Source organism: Xyrauchen texanus, chromosome 3, assembly GCF_025860055.1.
Source record: "Xyrauchen texanus isolate HMW12.3.18 chromosome 3, RBS_HiC_50CHRs, whole genome shotgun sequence".
In the NCBI taxonomy this organism is placed as follows: domain Eukaryota; kingdom Metazoa; phylum Chordata; class Actinopteri; order Cypriniformes; family Catostomidae; genus Xyrauchen; species Xyrauchen texanus.
The window spans coordinates 41,312,828-41,322,049 of record NC_068278.1 but is presented as its reverse complement, the minus strand read 5'-3'; the positions used below and the strand labels follow the sequence as shown (position 1 = coordinate 41,322,049).

Sequence of the window (9,222 nt, the reverse complement as noted above, 5' to 3'; positions counted from 1 at the left end):
GTAAATATCATATTCATTGTAGTAAGTGGAGATATTCGAAGCCTTCTTTTTCATGTTTTATGAACGATTATAAATTGTATTTTCCTCACTGAAAAAGTAATGTTTAGTAAAATTGCAAGAAAGATTTGTAGTGATATATCCAGACATTTGTTTTGATAAATATCCACTTGTATTCTGCGTCTAAAGCAGCATACAAATGGAGGGGGGCGCGGACACTCTCCCGGGGGGGCGCGAGTAGGCTACGACGGAAGGGAAAAAAACGGGAAAAAAAAATTTTTGGGCACATTTTTTTTATCACTAAACTACTGTGATAAAAAGTTATAGTTTTGTATATACATAACTCCTGAATAAAAATTAAAATGTGTTTGACTGATTTAAAAAAAAAAGTTTTGAACAAATTTGATTGGTTTGTCGATAGTGAGCGCAAATGCAGGTGATAAGCGGTTTCATTAAGCAAGTCATTGAGTCGTTCATTCAAATGATTCGTTCAAACGGCCGATTCATCAAGAATGAGACAGATGTTTGTGAATGGGTCATTGAATCTTTGACTCAACCGATTCGTTCACAACACTGAATCATTCAAAACACGATTGAGTATTGCTGTAAGATGCGCTATGGCTATGCTGTGATCTTTGTTTGGATTCATCGGATCTATTTTCGCTGCTAAAATAGACCACAACAGTCATTATTTCGTCTAAAATGTAAGTGACTTAATATTATTAACTTGTTTGTTGAACTGTCATATGAAATCAGTGTCACATTTTCAATCGTGAGGGGATGGTAAATTAAGTGATGGTCAATTGTCAGCTCTCTTGGTCGTCAGGTCGTGTGATGTATGTTGCTGAACTGTATTCAAATGTTATAAATATAAAAACACCACATTTTGAAATTTAACTGCAGTATGTCAGTTTAGTTTATTTGTGTGTGCTGCGCTCATAGACTTTAGAAAACGGCGTCATTTGTTTGATTTCAACCTGTCTTTGCAAGGCCACGAAACTCATATTTTGCTCCTTGCAGACAAAGTGCACGCCTTCACACAAAAACTAGACCTCTGGCATGGCCGCATCAGTCGAGGGAACTGCGACATGTTCCCCAGCCTTGCAGACTTTATCACTGATGCAGGCACGTCACACGATTTCTCCTCCCTATTTCAATCAGCGTCTGAGCACCTGTTAGCAATGAGAAAACAATTTGTGACGTACTTTAAAGAGGATTATCGCTCTTTTGCGTGGGTTCGAGATCCGTTTGTGTGCACAGCAAACGAGCTATCAATTGATATGCAGGAACAGCTTATTGAGCTGAAGAGTGACAGTAGACTGAAGGAACTCTTTAGCTCCTGCCCTCTTTTGTCATTCTGGACAGCATTGATGCAGGAATACCCTGAACTCTGTGACTCGCCTTGAAGATTCTCCTTCCTTTCGCGTCGACATATTTGTGTGAGGCAGGATTCTCAAAAATGACTGCACTCAAAACGAAATACCGCAATCGTGCACAAATCGAGGATGATTTGAGGCTATGTTTATCAAACATTGAGCCAAGAATTGAGGATCTTTGCAAGGCAAAGCAGGCTCAGGTCTCACATTAACATCACCTACCAGCAAGCATCTGTAAAAAATGCAGATGATGCCTACTATTAGGCCTAGTAATAATAACAATAATAAAGCATAAATTAATATCAGAGGTCTGGTGCCAATTCCCAATTATAGCAATAGCCTAGTAATGATAATAAGCCTACTGATGATGATGATGATAATAATAATAATAATAATAACAACAATAAAGCATGTAACCTCATATTATATAGCAATAGCCTAGTAATGATGATAGGCCTACTACTACTCATAATAATAATAATGCCTGCAAGCTCACATTAGAAGTCTGGTGCTACTGCCAATTATAATAATAATAATAATAATAATAATAATAATAATAAGACAATAAAGCATGGGGCGGGGCGGGGCGGGGCGGGGGGCACTGGGGCCCCAACTGCAATGAACCAGCTTTGGGGGGGCCCAGCTTGCAAAAGGTTGAGAACCCCTGGTCTAAAGGATGCTTTTATTTAAATTTTTTCTTTAATATTTAAATTTTTTCTCTAGCCTTTTGCTCTCGAGACTTTTTTTTTTTAAACTAATACCTTGTTGTTTGCTTTTTGTTGTTCAGTATTGTGTAGGGGATGCTTTTCTTTCATTTACACTGACAATAATTGTATTGTTCCTATTGATGTATATTTCTTATTTCCGCCCTAAGAGAGTTTTGTTTGTTTTTTCTTGTCAAAAAAAATAAAAAAGTTCCTACTTTCTGTCTGTCCTCGTCCAACAACAGCCAATCACGAGACATTCGAAGAGATGCAGCCAATCAATACAGGATTTGGTCAGCAGCCAATAGCATTTGTTAAGAGAAAGGATTGGGCCCCGCCCTTGAGTGTCAAAACTGATTTGTGTGCGTAAAGATTTCAGCTGCGCGTGTGTGCAGAAAATATTTTGCTTGTGTGCAGAAAATAACTCGCGTGTGTGTTCAGATCTTTTTAGTTATTTCTGCTCGCGACTTGTTAATTTGTGTGCACTATGGCGTTAAATGTTGGACAAAACAGCGCAAGCGCATATGTAATCATCACTTGCGCGCGTTTGATATCTGAACCAGTGAATGTAGGCCGAGTGGCTGCTCTCAGGTCCAACCTCTGTCAGTTATTTTTTTCCACTCTATCAACAACGCGATTTTGACCCGGTGCGACTTATAGTCAGGTGCGACTTTATTTCCGGAAACTACAGTAAATAAATAAATAATAATAATAAAAACATTTTTGCTGTGCCGTTGCAAGAATTAATTAGCAAGAACAAATCTATAAATTTGAAGAGACAGATTTGTTAGTTTTTCACAAACCAATCTCATGAAAAGTAATGAATAATTTACGAGTTGGCTATTTTGTATCGTCTCGCACAATGTTGTTCGCATAAACTTGTACAAATTCATCAAGTGCAAATTCCCGGATGTCTAATGTGGAAGTAAGTGCAAGTAATAATAATATATTAATATTATGCCCTTACCCAAACAACTTATCTAAGCTTAACCAACCAGAAGAGTATTTAAACATGATAGGAAGCTGTTGTGTGAGACAGAAGCAAGTAATTGGCATGTATTAGATGGAAACGATGCCCAGCAATGTCATTGGCTGTAGTTAAAGTCATAGGAATTAACCGGGTGTAGTCGCAAGGTATCATAGGAATTTGCCAAATTTAGAAAAGTCATACGAATCCTGGCAATTTCGCCGTGAGAGTGTGTTGGTTTTTCATTATCCAATTAGTGCTCTTGGCAGCTGTGACCTCATTATACAGCATACCTATGTTATTTGCATTTTTTGCATAGCCGAAAAGGAAATCTATCAAGGATGGTTATGTGGTTTAGTGGTGTGCCATGGGATTTTTAAATAGTAAAAAGTGTGCCATGGTGTTCTGCAGAAAAGCGTCCAAAAGAAAACACAAAGCAGTATGTAAATTCTGCAATGCAATGCTCACAGAGACGGCTGGGACAACATCAAACTTTTATCAGCACTTAGAAAGGAAGCATAAAGAAAGATAAGCTAAGTGTAAGTGATACTAGTAAAGCTAGCTCGTTAACGTTAGCAATCTGTCTCTTACTGCATTCCATTCAACTTGGAAAGTTATTATATTGTTTAAGAAAAGACACAGAAAAGTGAAGACTTAAGTATTGAATAATTGTTTGATATATCCTGTACTTAATGATGTTTTCTAGGGGAGGAGTTATCCACAAAACCTGATGCAATGCTTTCACAAACATTTTATGTTTTAGGTGGATGGTAAAACTTGGAAAAGGAGTGTTGAATAAAGATGGTTAAGTTGATTTCAGCTCCTTAGTGTTTGTTTGAATTTGTTTGCTCACAGAAAACAAAGGAAAATTCACACACATACAATTTACCTCTGAAATGCCTTTTGATTATTTTATCAAGATATTTCTCATGGTACACTGATACACACACACACACACACATATATATATATATATATATATATATATATATATATATATATATATACAGTACATCTATATATACATGGCATTAAAAGAGGTAAACGAAGAGGAATCTTCATTTGTTTTCTGTGGGTGTTTTTATGGGAATGTAAATCTTTCAGATCAATTTGAGTAGAGTCTATTGTTTGCATGTTCCACATTTTATCGTAAGTGTGTCATGCAGTGTGGGACTTGCACTGGTCTGGTCTTGGTCTCGAATTGGTCTCAACCCCTCAAAGTCTTGGTCTCAATACACTATGGTCTTGGACTTGACTTGGTATCAGTTTAAGTAGTCTTGACTACAACACTGCATGAGTCAGCGGGCAGAATCTTCACGTGAAGACTTTGTGATCCCTTCCAGTACTCCGGCGAACATCACACCGCCTCGCCGCTTGACGCTTTCGCTGGTTTGTGTATCCTTACAAAGCAATTATATATTGTGTGATATGATTTAACATACACCTTGCAGGTGCGACCTAGACACATCAGTGATGTAACCTGGAGTCATCGGGTGCTTCGGGTCTTTCAACATCATACAACCTCACCCAGGTGACCCAGCCAGGGGTGATCAGTCCGTTGAGACTTGTGACTAGGTAGCAGGTGTGATCCACGGATCACCCCTTTTGATCCACAGCCATCTAGATGCCTTTTCAGCGGCATCCGTGATGTTCCTGATGGCTTTCTTGTTGTGCAGTCCCCTTATTCCCAGGAGCTTGAGGGCCCTGTAGAGCGACTGGCCGGTAAACCCTCAGTAGCCAACCACGATGGGTATTCCATCCTCTGCTACGGCATTCACCAGCCAATTCCTCGTACTTGTCCCTCTTCCGTTCAAACGCCTCTTCCATTCGGTCTTCCCAGGGGACAGTCAATTCCAGTAGGACCACCTGCCTTGATGATTCTGAAAGAAGGACCATGTCAGGCCTAAGTGTAGTCGTGGCGATGGTTTCTGGGAATTTGAGCTGCCTTCCCAGGTCAACCTTTAGCTGCCAGTCCCGGGCTGTTGTCAGACGTCCGCCTGTTGGGTTCCTGCTCTGTGATGGTTTCTCTCCAGCCTTGACGAATGCAATTGAGCGCTGTGCTGGCTGCTGGTGCCTGCTGAGGGAGATCCCTGTGCTGATGGCGTCTGCAATGACCCTAAGCACCTGATCGTGGTGCCACCGATAACGTCCCTCTCCCAGGGCTTTAGGGCAGCAGCTTAATATGTGCTCCAGGGACCCTCTTTTTTTTGGCACAGAGGGCATGCAGGGGTGTTTATCAGGCCCCAGGAGAAGAGGTTGGTGGGGCTGGGGAGGACATCGTAGACTGATCAGATAAGGAACTGGATCCGGTGTGGCTCTGCTTTCCACAACTCTGACCATGAGATCTTACGGTCCATTATCTCTTCCATCTAGTCCATGCCCCCTGTTGTCGCATCCCCACCATCCTGCTGATGTGTCTTTCCTCCACCCCTGATCGGATTTCTTCTTGGACCAGTCGACGCCTGTCCTTTCCCTGGGCCTTGTCGTATCGAGGTCTTTGGATACAACCAAACCCTGCATGTCCTGACGCCACTATCCCCACCCACACACTGTGCCGCAGCCGCGCTTCAGCCTGGTCGACTGCCTCCTGGGCCCTCCACTTCCTACCCGTCCTCACCTCTATACCAGCTGAGGAGACTTTGGTGTCAGTGTACTCTCTGTACAGTAGCACCTCTCTTGCCCGGGAAACCATGAACTCCTCTGACAGGCTGCTGAAGGGGAGTTGTAGCTTGTTCTTTCTCCCATAGTAGTAGTAGTAGTAGTAGTAGTAGTAGTCCTTTATTGTCACATAGTAAACCAGTGAAATTGGCCATCGACCTGTCCATACAAACATACATATGACAAGGGGATAGACAGGACAGGAAGACAGGGAATTAGAAGAAATACAGCATGACATGAGGAGAGGAGAGGAGAAAAAAAAAAGGCAGCCCCCAGACTATGCTCCTTAAGAAGTACAGTGTGGGAACAGGGAAAAAAACACCTCAGCAACATTAGCACATAATCAGTACACTCTACAACATGAACAAGACTTGCAACAGGGGAGGGGATTGGGGGTGGAGGTGGCCCAGCACAGGCAAGCAGCCATCCGGACCTGCAGCCATGTTCGGTGCTGGTCACAGACCCGCCTGTCAGACTGGGGGTACAAAGCGCTAAGGCGAGGGATAGGGTATCGGGCGGATGATTGCATATCTGTATATATGTGTAAGAGTTCATGTGTGTGTAGGCCTGGAGAGTCGCTATGCCAGCATCTAATCTAGGTGCCTCAGTCCACAGGGTTGTCATAGCGATACACAGCAAGTTGCCATGGAGACAACCTTGATCAGGTCCCAGACATAGTCAACAATCACCAGGTGTCTGGGGAGTCGGGAAGGAACGCGAGAGTGGCTCACTGCAGTGCTCTTCCGGGGAGTTGTTGTTCCAACAGCGGCCTTGGCCAAGGCCAGTGCTGGTTGAGGGTGGCCGAAACAGATAAGATTGGGATTGTTTGGTCTTAAGGAGAGTAGCCGCATTCTAATTTACACGGCTATTCTCCTGGTCCATTTTGGTCTCTGAAACGATCCATTTGCCTTTGCAAAGCTGTGAGCTTCTCCATGATGTTATCCGTATTTTGGTTCATAGACCCAGTCTGAGTGCAGACAGCTCTGCCCACTGTTTCAATCATGACGGGCAGCCTTGTGAGGCTTTGGACAGCTGTCACCGTCTTCTTAACTCCTCGATAAACCAGGGCAATGCCTAATCCAATCAGCAGAAGACCTGTTATCATGGTACCGAATAGGTAGATATCTTCAACGTCCTCCACGGAAAGAGCCGCCAGACACACGACCCGCCACCTCTCCCACGCGTCCATCGTGTAGCCAGCTGCGAACGTTCCGTCAGGGCAGACAGGTTCCCCCGAACCCAAGCTTCTCGTCGAGAAGATGGTGTCAATTGCGTTGAGAGACCAGTTGATCAAATCCATGATGACTTAGTTTGAAGAGCAGTGCTGAGAGAGTCTCTCAAGTACAAGACAGTAGACTAGATATGACGAGAGGAGCAAAGCAGGGAAGATAAGGGTAGGGAGAGGGTGAGAAAATGCGACCGCCTTCGTTGAGAGCCAAGAGAGAAACCATAGCCATACAAGGCTATGCTGCTGAGGCTGCGAGGGAGGCCCAACCACCTACGCAGGGTGTGGCTGATCTTCCTCTCAAAGCCCTCGACAGTGGTTAGGGGGACATCATAAACCGGCAGTGGCCCGAGGAGTCGCAGCAGGATGCCATGCTGGTAAATCCAGGCTTTAAACTTGCCTGGCAGCCCTGACTTGTCCACTGCAGCAATCCAGGTGTGCAACTCCTTCCCGGTTTCATGTAGTGTGGCTGTGTCCCTAAATGTGCTGTTGAAGACTTTCCCCAGGCTCTTAACTGGCTTCTCTGTCTCACAAGTATTCGGGACTTGACTGGTTTAAAGTCCATTTGTGCCCAGCTGATGAGGCGTTCAAGTTCTTGGAGGATCCATCTGCAGCCCGGTACAGATGTTGTGGTCACTGTCAGATCATCCATGAATGCCCTGATGGGGGGCTGTCGCACACCTGACCAGGTAAGTGGGCCTCTGCATTCCACCTCTGCTGACTTAACTAGCATATTCATGGCTAAGGCAAACAAGATCACTGAGATCGTACACCCAGTAATTATTCCTTTTTCCAGCTTATGAAATGCAGATGTTGTTGATCCAGAGGTGACTCTCAGACTAAAACCATTATAATAGTTTAGAATGAGGTCCCTGGTCTTGTCTGGAACATGGTGTCGAATCAGCGAGGTTTCCACCAGCTTGTGCGGGATTGACCCATAGGCATTGGCAAGGTCAAGCCACAGCACTGCCAGATTGCCGTCGCCTTCTCGTGCCTCCCGGATTAGCTGGGTGATAACACCTGTGTGTTCAATGCAGCCTGGTACTTTTGGGATCACACCTTTCTGTACAGTGGTGTCAATGTACTCATTTTTCAGGAGGAACTCAGTCATGCGACGGGCAGCGATACTGAAAAATATCTTTCCCTTCACACTGAGGAGTGAGATGACTCTGAACTGCTCGATGTTGCATGAGTTCTCCTCCTTAGGAATCCAGACACCCTCTGCATGTCTCCACTGATGCGCCACTTTTCCCCTTCTCCAGATGACCATGATAGTTTTCCATAGTCGTTGGAGGAGACTGGGGCACCTCTTGTATACCACGTAGGGCACTCCGCTTGGACCTGATGCTGAGTTAGTCCTAGCTGCTTTGACGACCTCTTGAACCTCTCTCAGGGTTGGTTCCTTGAAGTTGAATGCCGTGCTGGGTTCTGGTGGGGTTATCAAAGTGCTGGATGGTCCAAGGTCCTGCTCTCTTGCACTATCGCTGTAGCTGGTACTGAGGTACTTATCAACCTCTTCTTGAGTGCAATTGAGTCGACCGCTACGCTTCTGCCCGAGGAGTCTCCTGGTGAATCCAAAGGGGCTTGCGATGAAGGATGCACGTTTGCTCGCTTTCTCCTTGCCCCTCTTTCTGTGCCACTCAACTCGACGTGTGGTAGTCAGCTTGCTCCTTACGATGTTCCGGAGCTCTACCAGGGCAGCCTTATCCTCCTCCCTTGCCTGCTTGAACTGCTTTCTGAGTACACAGTGCTCCTGCCGCAGCTGCCGGATCTTCTCCTCCCGACTATTTTGTCCTGCTGTTCCACTGGTCAAACGCTGCTCCTTCAGGCCAAATCTCTCAGCGGCTATGTTGATGATCATTGAGCACATTGTCTGCAGCCTCCGGTCAGCATCCCCTCTGGCTGTTACTTTGAGGATCTGGTTCACATCCTCATCAAACTGGTGCCACTCCTTTTCCTTATTAGTGGCGGGCCACTTAACCTGACAATGTTCTGAATGCCTGGCTTGGGGATAGCATAGTGGTGCGTGGAGGGTCTGGGCACTGTGTGGTGATTCCGGGCCAAGCTCCTCCTGCGTCTCAACAGGTACTTGGCCTGTGCGTTGCATCACTCACTTTCCAGACAAGCAATTCATTCTGGCCTGGTGGATCTTAAGGCCATGCAGGTTTTTGCAGACTTTGCCACATCTACAGACTGCACTCGTAGTCTGGTGTCCATAAGCTTGGGTCAATACCTGTGTGTCCATCCTGTTGAGGGGCTCATTCTCCCCCCCTCTCGGGCACCTCTGAGGGTATA

At 45.0% G+C, this 9,222-nt stretch overlaps 1 pseudogene; it reads right to left on the bottom strand.

The window, feature by feature from the left end:
• Positions 1-4,594: 4,594 nt before the first annotated feature.
• LOC127624825 (uncharacterized) lies at positions 4,595-8,905 on the bottom strand (annotated as a pseudogene).
• Positions 8,906-9,222: the final 317 nt, after the last annotated feature.